We start from the raw sequence: 9201 nt of genomic DNA, 5'->3' as shown, positions 1-9201 counted from the left end.
TTTGGTCTACTACTTTTGGTAAGACAGGACAAGCTAGGTAAATTATTACAGGTTACATTCCAACATAATCATACGATGAAGATATTCTGCAAACCCTAACACAGAACATTATACGACAGGACCACCATCATAACCGAAGAGAAAGATAGACAGGAGGAGGAAATACACACTGAACAAGCACTCACACTCTGCCAGTATCCAAGATGGGCCATAAACAAAGGAAAACAAGTCAAAAACAAAGCGGACAAGACAAGGGAAAGGAAAACAAAATGCACACAACAGACTGAGAAACCATCAGACATTGTAATCTTGCCATACATTCGAGGGATAACTGAACCAATACAATGCGCAATGAAAAAGCATCATATCAACACAGCCATCAAACCATACACCAAACTCCAACAACTACTCGTATATCCCAAAGATAACACCGGAACAAAAATGCAACGTCATCTACGAAATACGAAGACTATTAAGAACCTTTTTTGAAGTGTAAACGTGTCTCCTCTTGCGTGCTGGCCGACTGACACGCCCCGGCGGCCCAGCGCGAGACTTTTATAATTTTATTTTTAAACACTTTATTGTATTTTTAAACATTTGAAAGTGTAAATGTGTCACGGCTCCACTCCGCTCTGCTCTGGCGGTGCTGACCAGCTAACGCACCCCAACACCCTAGTGCAAGGGCACCCGCAAAAGACTTTTATCATTTTAATTTTATACACTTTATTGTACTTTTAAATACGTTATTGTATTTTAAACACTTTAAACATTTTAAAGTGTCACGGCTGCTCTCTGCTCTTGCGTGCTGGCCGACTGACGCACCCCTGCGGCACAGCGCGAGCGCATCCGCACAATACTGTTATGATTTTATTTCTAAACACTTTATTGTATTTTTAATCATTTAAACATTTTAAAGTGTAAATGTGTCACGGCTCCGCTTTGCTCTTGCGGTGCTGACCGGCTGACGCATCCTGGCAGCCCAGCGCGAGGGCATCCACACATTGCTCAGAGGCACGCCCTGCGCTTTGTGCTCATAACAGGTGTTGTCGCAAACAGGACGATCCGATCGGGAGTGACAAGCAAGCAGACACACAGTTCTACTTCGCTTGGCAGTTAAGGAGCAGAGACGTGATAGTATGTGTGTAATGAAGAGCAAGTCTGAGGTGCTGCTGATATGTTGACGCAGACGGGGTGAATAAAGTGCGGGAGGCTGAGATAAAGGGAAAATTTCATGAACTTGCCGGCTGAAAGCGGGGAGTTATCGAAGGTCAGCTGCCGTTGCGTCAGCTTTGCCACCGTATCAAATACCGTAAAATAAGTATTCAGGATTGTTTTTATTGAGATCGATAATTCGAGAGAAATAATTAGTTTTGCTGAAACAAGTGCTTCTTTGTATTTCAGGAGGCTGTCACACCATGCTTGACGGAAGACCTCAAGTTTAGTTACACGCCATTTGCGCTTAAGCTTCCTGATCCATGAACCATCATAGAGTAAACCTCCGAGGACAAGTCTTAAGACATAAAGGCGCTACTGAATCGAAGGCGTTTAACAGAGCCGCATTGAAGTCATTTGCGAGATTATCAATTGAGCCAATGTATGAGGGAAATGCGGCAGTAACTCAGAGAGCGCAGTCGCGGTTGCGGAGTTAATATTACGGCTGCTATAGCTTTGATTGCGTTTGTGTCGTTGACGGAGCCAAAACTTCAAATTTTATAATATAGCGATTGGATATAACAGTAGAAGAATAAATGGTATACTGGTATACTGTCACCCAAATTTACCTGTGCTTTACATTCAAATCCTTTTGAATAAATGAATGATTTAATTTTATTTGTTTCAAACATGTAAACTATGCATCATCAATGAAAGTCAAAGTCTGCTTTATTGTCAATTTCTTCACGTCAAGACACACAAAGAGATCGAAATTACGTTTCCCACTATCCCACGGTGACAAGACATAGTACACAATATACATACAAGTAAACAGCACAAATAGTAAAAACAAGAAGGCACAAACAATGAATAAATAAGAGCGATGAATAAATAATAAATAAACAAATAACATAATAAATAAGAGGAGCAAAAATGGAGCAAGTGTGCATACAGCAGACAGTCAGAATATCGCGCAAAATGTGATGCAGCCGAGGGTGGAGGGGGGAGAGAGTTCAGGATCCTAACAGCCTGGAGTATGAAGCTGTTGGTGAGTCTGGTGGTGCGGGAGCGCAGGCTTCTGTACCTCTTCCCAGAGGGCAGAAGATCAAACAAAAAGTGAGCGGGGTGACTCACATCACACACAATCGTGGTCGCCTTGCGAGTGAGATGGGAGGTGTAAATGTCCTTCAGGGAGGGGAGTGAAGCACCAATAATCTTACCAGCCGTGTTCACTATGCGCTGCAGGGCCTTCATGTTGTATTCAGTGCAGCTACCACCCCAAACAGCGATACAACTGGAGAGGACGCTCTCAATGGTGCCACGGTAGAATGTAGTCATGACGGCCGGAGGAGCACTTGCTCGCCTGAGTTTCCGCAGGAAGTAGAGGCGGCGCTGAGCCTTCTTCGCCAGTGATGCAGTGTTGGTGGACCAGGAGAGATCCTCACTGATGTGCACCCCCAGGAACCTGGTGCTGCTCACTCTCTCCACCACAGCACCGTCGATGGTCAGCGGCAGATGTTGGGTGTGACCCTTCCGGAAGTCAACAACAATCTCCTTGGTCTTGTTGACGTTCAGCAGGAGGTTGTTGTCCCTGCATCACGTGAATGAAATGAAGACAAACAAAATAAAAAGCAAAAGCAAGGTGAAAGTCATTTAGATTATGACTTTGTATAAATACTAGGTACAAACAGAATACAATCTACTGCACAAAATGGGCAGTTTACTAGTCTGAAAAGGAGTGGGAAAAAGTAAGACTTATTTAATCCCACCCCCATCCAATTTAAAACAAAAAATTAAATTGGTAATTATCTCTAACACACCCAAACGCTCCGTGAGTCGTCACCTTATCGTGGTGGAGGGGTTTGCGTGCCCCTATGATCCTAAGAGCCATGTTGTCTGGGGCTTCATGCCCCTGGTAGGGTCACCCATGGCAAACGGGTCCTAGGTGAGGGGCCAGACAAAGCACGGCTCAAAAAGCCCCTTATGATGAAAAAGATATATGGACACAGATTTCCCTCGCCCGGACGCGGGTCACCGGGGCCCCCCTCTGGAGCCAGGCCTGGAGGCGGGGCTCGAAGGCGAGCGTCTGGTGGCCGGGCCTTCGCCCATGGGGCCCGGCCGGGCACAGCCCGAAAAGGAAATGTGGGTCCCCCTTCCCATGGGCTCACCACCTGTGGGAGGGGCCAAAGGGGTCGGGTGCAGTGCAAGCTGGGCGGCGGCCAAAGGCAGGGACCTTGGCAGGGATCCCCGGCTGCAGAAGCTGGCTCTTGGGACATGGAATGTCACCTCTCTGGCTGGAAAGGAGCCCGAGCTGGTGTGCGAGGCAGAAAAGTTCCGACTAGATATAGTCGGACTTGCCTCCACGCACAGTTTGGGTTCCGGTTCAAGCCCTCTCGAGAGGGGCTGGACTCTCTTCCACTCTGGAGTTGCCCACGGTGAGAGGCGTCGAGCAGGTGTGGGTATACTTATTGCCCCCCGGCTGGGCGCCTGCACATTGGGGTTCACCCCGGTGAACGAGAGGGTAGCCTCCCTCCGCCTTCGGGTGGGGGGACGGGTCCTGACTGTTGTTTGTGTCTATGCACCAAACGGCAGCTCAGAGTACCCACCCTTCTTGGAGTCCCTGGAGGAAGTGCTGGAGAGCGCTCCTTCTGGGGACTCCATCGTTCTACTGGTGCTGTCACCAGCTGTCAACTGATCACCACCTGGTGGTGGGTTGGCTCCGATGGTGGGGGAAGATGCCGGTCCGACCTGGCACACCCAAACGCTCTGTGAGGGTCTGCTGGGAACGTCTGGCGGAATCCCCTGTCAGGAAGAGCTTACACTCCCACCTCCGACAGAGCTTTTCCCACGTCCTGGGGGAGGCGGGGGACATTGAGTCCGAGTGGACCTTGTTCCGCGCCTCCATTGTTGAGACGGCCGACCGGAGCTGTGGCCGTAAGGTCATTGGTGCCTGTCGTGGCGGCAATCCCCGAACCCGCTGGTGGACACCAGCGGTAAGGGATGCCGTCAAGCTGAAGAAGGAGTCCTATCGGGCCGTTTTGGCCTGCGGGACTCCGGAGGCAGCTGACAGGTACCGGATGGCCAAGCGGAACGTGGCTTCGGCGGTTGCTGAGGCAAAAACCCGGACGTGGGAGGAGTTTGGCGATGCCATGGAGAATGACTTCCGGACGGCTTCGAGGAAATTCTGGTCCACCATCCGGCGTCTCAGGAGGGGGAAGCAGTGCAACGTCAACACTGTTTACAGTGGAGATGGCGTGCTGCTGACCTCGACTCGGGACGTCGTGTGTCGGTGGGGAGAATACTTCGAAGACCTCCTCAATTCCACCGACACGCCTTCCATTGTGGAAGCAGGGCCTGGGGACTCTGAGGCGGACTCTCCAATCTCTGGGGTCGAAGTCACTGAGGTAGTTAAAAAACTCCTCGGTGGCAAGGCCCCGGGGGTGGATGAGATCCGCCCGGATTTCTTAAGGGCTCTGGATGTTGTGGGGCTGTCTTGGCTGACACGTCTCTACGACATCGCGTGGACATCGGGGACAGTGCCTCTGGATTGGCAGACTGGGGTGGTGGTTCCCCTCTTTAAGAAGGGGGACCGGAGGGTGTGCTCCAATTACAGGGGAATTACACTCCTCAGCCTCCCTGGTAAGGTCTATTCAGGGGTGCTGGAGAGGAGGGTCCGTCGGGAGGTCGAACCTCGGATTCAGGAGGAACAGTGTGGCTTTCGTCCTGGCCGTGGAACAGTGGACCAGCTCTTCACCCTCAGCAGGATCCTCGAGGGTGCATGGGAGTTCAGCCAAACAGTCCACATGTGTTTTGTGGACTTGGAGAAGGCGTTCGACCGTGTCCCTCGGGAGGTTCTGTGGGGGGTGCTTCGGGAGTACGGGGTACCGAGCCAACTGATAAGGGCGGTTCGGTCCCTGTATCACCGATGCCAGAGTTTGGTCCGCATTTCCGGCAGTAAATCGGATTCGTTCCCAGTGAGGGTTGGACTCCGCCAAGGCTGCCCTTTGTCACCGATTCTGTTCATAATTTTTATGGACAGAATTTCGAGGCGCAGCCGAGGCGTTGAGGGTGTCCGGTTTGGGGACCTCAGCATCGCGTCTCTGCTTTTTGCAGACGACGTGGTGCTGTTGGCTTCTTCAGGCCGTGATCTCCAGCTCTCACTGGAGCGGTTCGCAGCCGAGTGTGAAGCGGTCGGGATGAGGGTCAGCACCTCCAAATCCGAGTCCATGGTCCTCGATCGGAAAAGGGTGGAATGCCCTCTCCGGATCGGGGATGAGATCCTGCCCCAAGTGGAGGAGTTTAAGTATCTTGGGGTCTTGTTCACGAGTGAGGGGAGGATGGAGCGCGAGATCGACAGGCGGATCGGTGCAGCGTCGGCAGTAATGCGGACTCTGTACCGGTCCGTCGTGGTAAAGAGAGAGCTGAGCCAAAAGGCAAAGCTCTCAATTTACCGGTCGATTTACGCTCCTACCCTCACCAATGGTCACGAGCTATGGGTCGTGACCGAAAGAACGAGATCCCGGATACAAGCGGCCGAAATTAGTTTCCTCCGCAGGGTGTTCGGGCTCTCCCTTGGAGATAAGGTGCGAAGCTCGGTCATCCGGGAGAGGCTCGGAGGAGAGCCGCTGCTCCTCCACGTTGAGAGGAAGCAGATGAGGTGGCTCGGGCATCTCATCAGGATGCCTCCTGGACGCCTCCCTGGGGAGGTGTTCCGGGCATGTCCCACCGGTAGGAGACCCCGGGGATGACCCAGGACGCGCTGGAGAGACTATGTCTCTCAGCTGGCCTGGGAACGCCTTGGGATCCCCCGGGATGAGCTGGATGAAGTGGCTGGGGAGAGGGAAGTCTGGGAGTCCCTCCTGAAGCTGCTGCCCCCGCGACCCGACCCCGGATAAGCGGAAGAAGATGGATGGATGGATGGATGGATGGATGGATGGATGGATGGATGGATGGATGGATGGATGGATCTCTAACAGAGTTGTTACTTTACCTATTGTTGTGTGTGATTTTCACATGAATAAAAAGGAAGGAGAAAAATAATAAAGTTAAATAAAATGCCATTAAATTATGAAATTTCAATGTGTTCGTAGCTCATAAGTGTCAATTCTTTAAATTTATTTTTAAACATCAACATACTTGAGCATTGTTTTAGATTTTGACTCATTGTTCCAGAGTTTAACACCTGCAATGGAGATACAAAATACTAAATGTTTTGTAGGTGAAAATGCTTTTGAATATTTTTAGGCAAACAGTTTTGCTTCAATTTGAGCACGATTTGAGAAGTTTGATAATCTACCAAATCTTTTAATTTAAGAATTTGTGATTTAAGAAATAGCCTGTTAGTATGTTCACTTGTTCATAATTCTAATGGCCTTCTCTTGTAAACGCGCAATTTGTCCTACTGAGCTTTTGTTTCCCCATATCTCTGCGCAGTAGCTCAAGACTGGTGATATTAGAGAGCAATATAATATATGCAGTGATTTGTGGTCAAGAAAATACTTTGCCTTATCTGAGATAGCGATATTTTTTGCCAGTTTGTTGTCAATGTGTTTAATATGATCTTTCCAATGTATATGTTCATCTATAATTACACCAAGAAATTTTATTTTTTGGATTATTTCAATTATGGTTCCATCTATTTGTATTTGAACATCAGTTAGTTTGCAACAATTACCGAAAATCATGAGTTTAATTTTGGTCAAGTTAAGTGTTGATTTATTGGAATCAAACCATGTTTTTTCATTTCCGTATTCATCAAATGTAAAAGTTCCTCCAGATTTTCCCCTGAGCAAAACATATTTGTATCGTCAGCAAAAAATAAAATTTTTAAAAGTTTTGCAACATTACATAGGTCAGGGGTCGGCAACCCGCGGCACCAGAGCCGCATGCGGCTCTTTAGCACACCCTAGAGGCTCCCTGGAGCGCTTGCAAAAATGCGTGACAATGGAAAATGATGTTGTTTTTTTGTTTTGTTTTTTTAAATGTGGTTTTTAGATGGTAATCATGACACAAACATTCTTATGCTGTAGAAAATGTATGTAGTTGTAAATATATTAAAAATACCGAATTTCAGAATGGTGCAAAATTGCGTCATAGCAAGCGACACAGCACAAGCGAGTTGTAAACAAACAGGTGTGTGAGTGACGGGCCATGGATTCAAAAGGCAAAAAGAGAAAGATTGCTGATGAGAACAGAGGGTTTAAGAAATAATGGATTCAACTATTTGCTTTCATTGCCAATGCTGAAGGATTGCCTGAATGTGTGATTTGCAATGAGAAGTTGTCAAATATAACAAGAAGAGCAATTTGGAGCGACATTTTTAGCTAAAGCATGCTAAATTTTCTGCCGATCACCTAGTTGGAACTGAGAGGAAAGGAACAATTTGAGGAACGAAAAAACAGTTTCAAGCTGCTGCAAGTTTTGTTGCAGCCTGGGAGATAATAAAGCGCGGAAAAGCATTAACCGATGGCGAGCACATAAAGGATTCACTCGTTGAAATATCGGAGTGCCTATTTTCGGACTTCAAAAACAAAACCGAGATCATTCAGAAAATTAAAGACATGCCCCTCTCCGCAAATACAGTGAAGGAAATGGTCATTTGAATGGCAAACAATATCACCGATCAGAAAATCAAGGACATCAATTCAGCTCCAGCTTACTCAATTGCCTGTGATGAGTCGTGTGACGTGACCGATATCGAACAGACAGCTCTGCTATGCAGGTACGTGAACTCTAATGGGCCGCAAGAAGAAATTGATACCACTAAAAGGCCAAACACGGGGGGAGGACATCTGCGAGGCTGTGCTGCAGTGATGAAATGACAGAGATACACACTGGCCACCTGATTTCAGTCGCTACAGACGGGTCACCGAGTATGAGAGGGTCGCAAACGTTTGTGACTTTACAACAGAAAGCATTGGATCGAAATTTGCTTGCATTCCATTGCATATTGCACCAAGAGGCGCTGTGTGCGTAAACATTCCCACCGGAGTGTATGGAGGTAATGAACCTTGTCATCCATATTGTGAACAAAATAATCGCAAAAGCATTGAACCACCCCCATTTCCGTGAATTCCTAGATGAAGTTGACAGCCAATATGCCGATCTCCTGCTGCACAACAAAGTCCGCTGGCTATCCGGGGGCGACGTTTTGCGTCGCTTTGTATTTGTAGCCTACTTAATTATTTTAATAGTAGGCATACAGCTCATGTATTGACAGTCTATGTTGCCTTATAAAAAGCTTTTAGATTTTTGCGGCTCCAGACAGGTATGGTTTTTTTTGGGGGGGGGGGGGGTAATATGGCTCTTTGAACGTTTTGGGTTGCCGACCCTTGACATAGGTCATTGATATAAGATAAGATAAGATAAGATAATCCTTTATTATTCCCTCAATGGGAAACTCCTGTGTAAGCAGCAGTACACTTAACATATACACACACACGCATGCGGGGAAGGGGATAAAAGATTTTAAAAAAGTAAGAGATATATATAATTAAAAAAAAAATATGGACAGTATATACACAATACACAATATACAGTGGAGGTAAAAAAGTATTAGATAAAAAAAATAGTGCAAAAGAAGAAAAAAAAACAGTGCAAAAAAAGCAGGTGAAGAGTATGAGGTAGACAGATATTGCACATATGATTGCACATACGGTTATTGCACGTTATTATTGCACGTAATTATTGTCCGTTAGCTACAGTGATTAGCCTGGTTATACAGTCTGATGGCAGCAGGGAGGAAGGACCTGCGATGCCTCTCGGTGGTGCATCGTGGGTGACGAAGCCGGTCACTGATGGAGCTCTCCAGGGCCCTGACAGTCTAATGAAGGGGGTGGGAGACGTTGTCCATGATGGAGGACAGCTTAGCCACCATCCTCCTCTCCCCCACCACCTCCACCCGGTCCAGACTGCAGCCCAGGACAGAGCCGGCTTTCTTCACCACCTTGTCCAGCCTCTTCCTCTCCGCTGCAGTGATGCCGCTGCTCCAGCAGACCACCCCATATAAAAATGGCGGACGCCACCACAGAGTCGTAGAAGGTCCTTAGG

This window comes from Syngnathus acus, chromosome 21 (assembly GCF_901709675.1).
Source record: "Syngnathus acus chromosome 21, fSynAcu1.2, whole genome shotgun sequence".
Classification (NCBI taxonomy): domain Eukaryota; kingdom Metazoa; phylum Chordata; class Actinopteri; order Syngnathiformes; family Syngnathidae; genus Syngnathus; species Syngnathus acus.
This window is presented reverse-complemented; position numbering follows the sequence as displayed.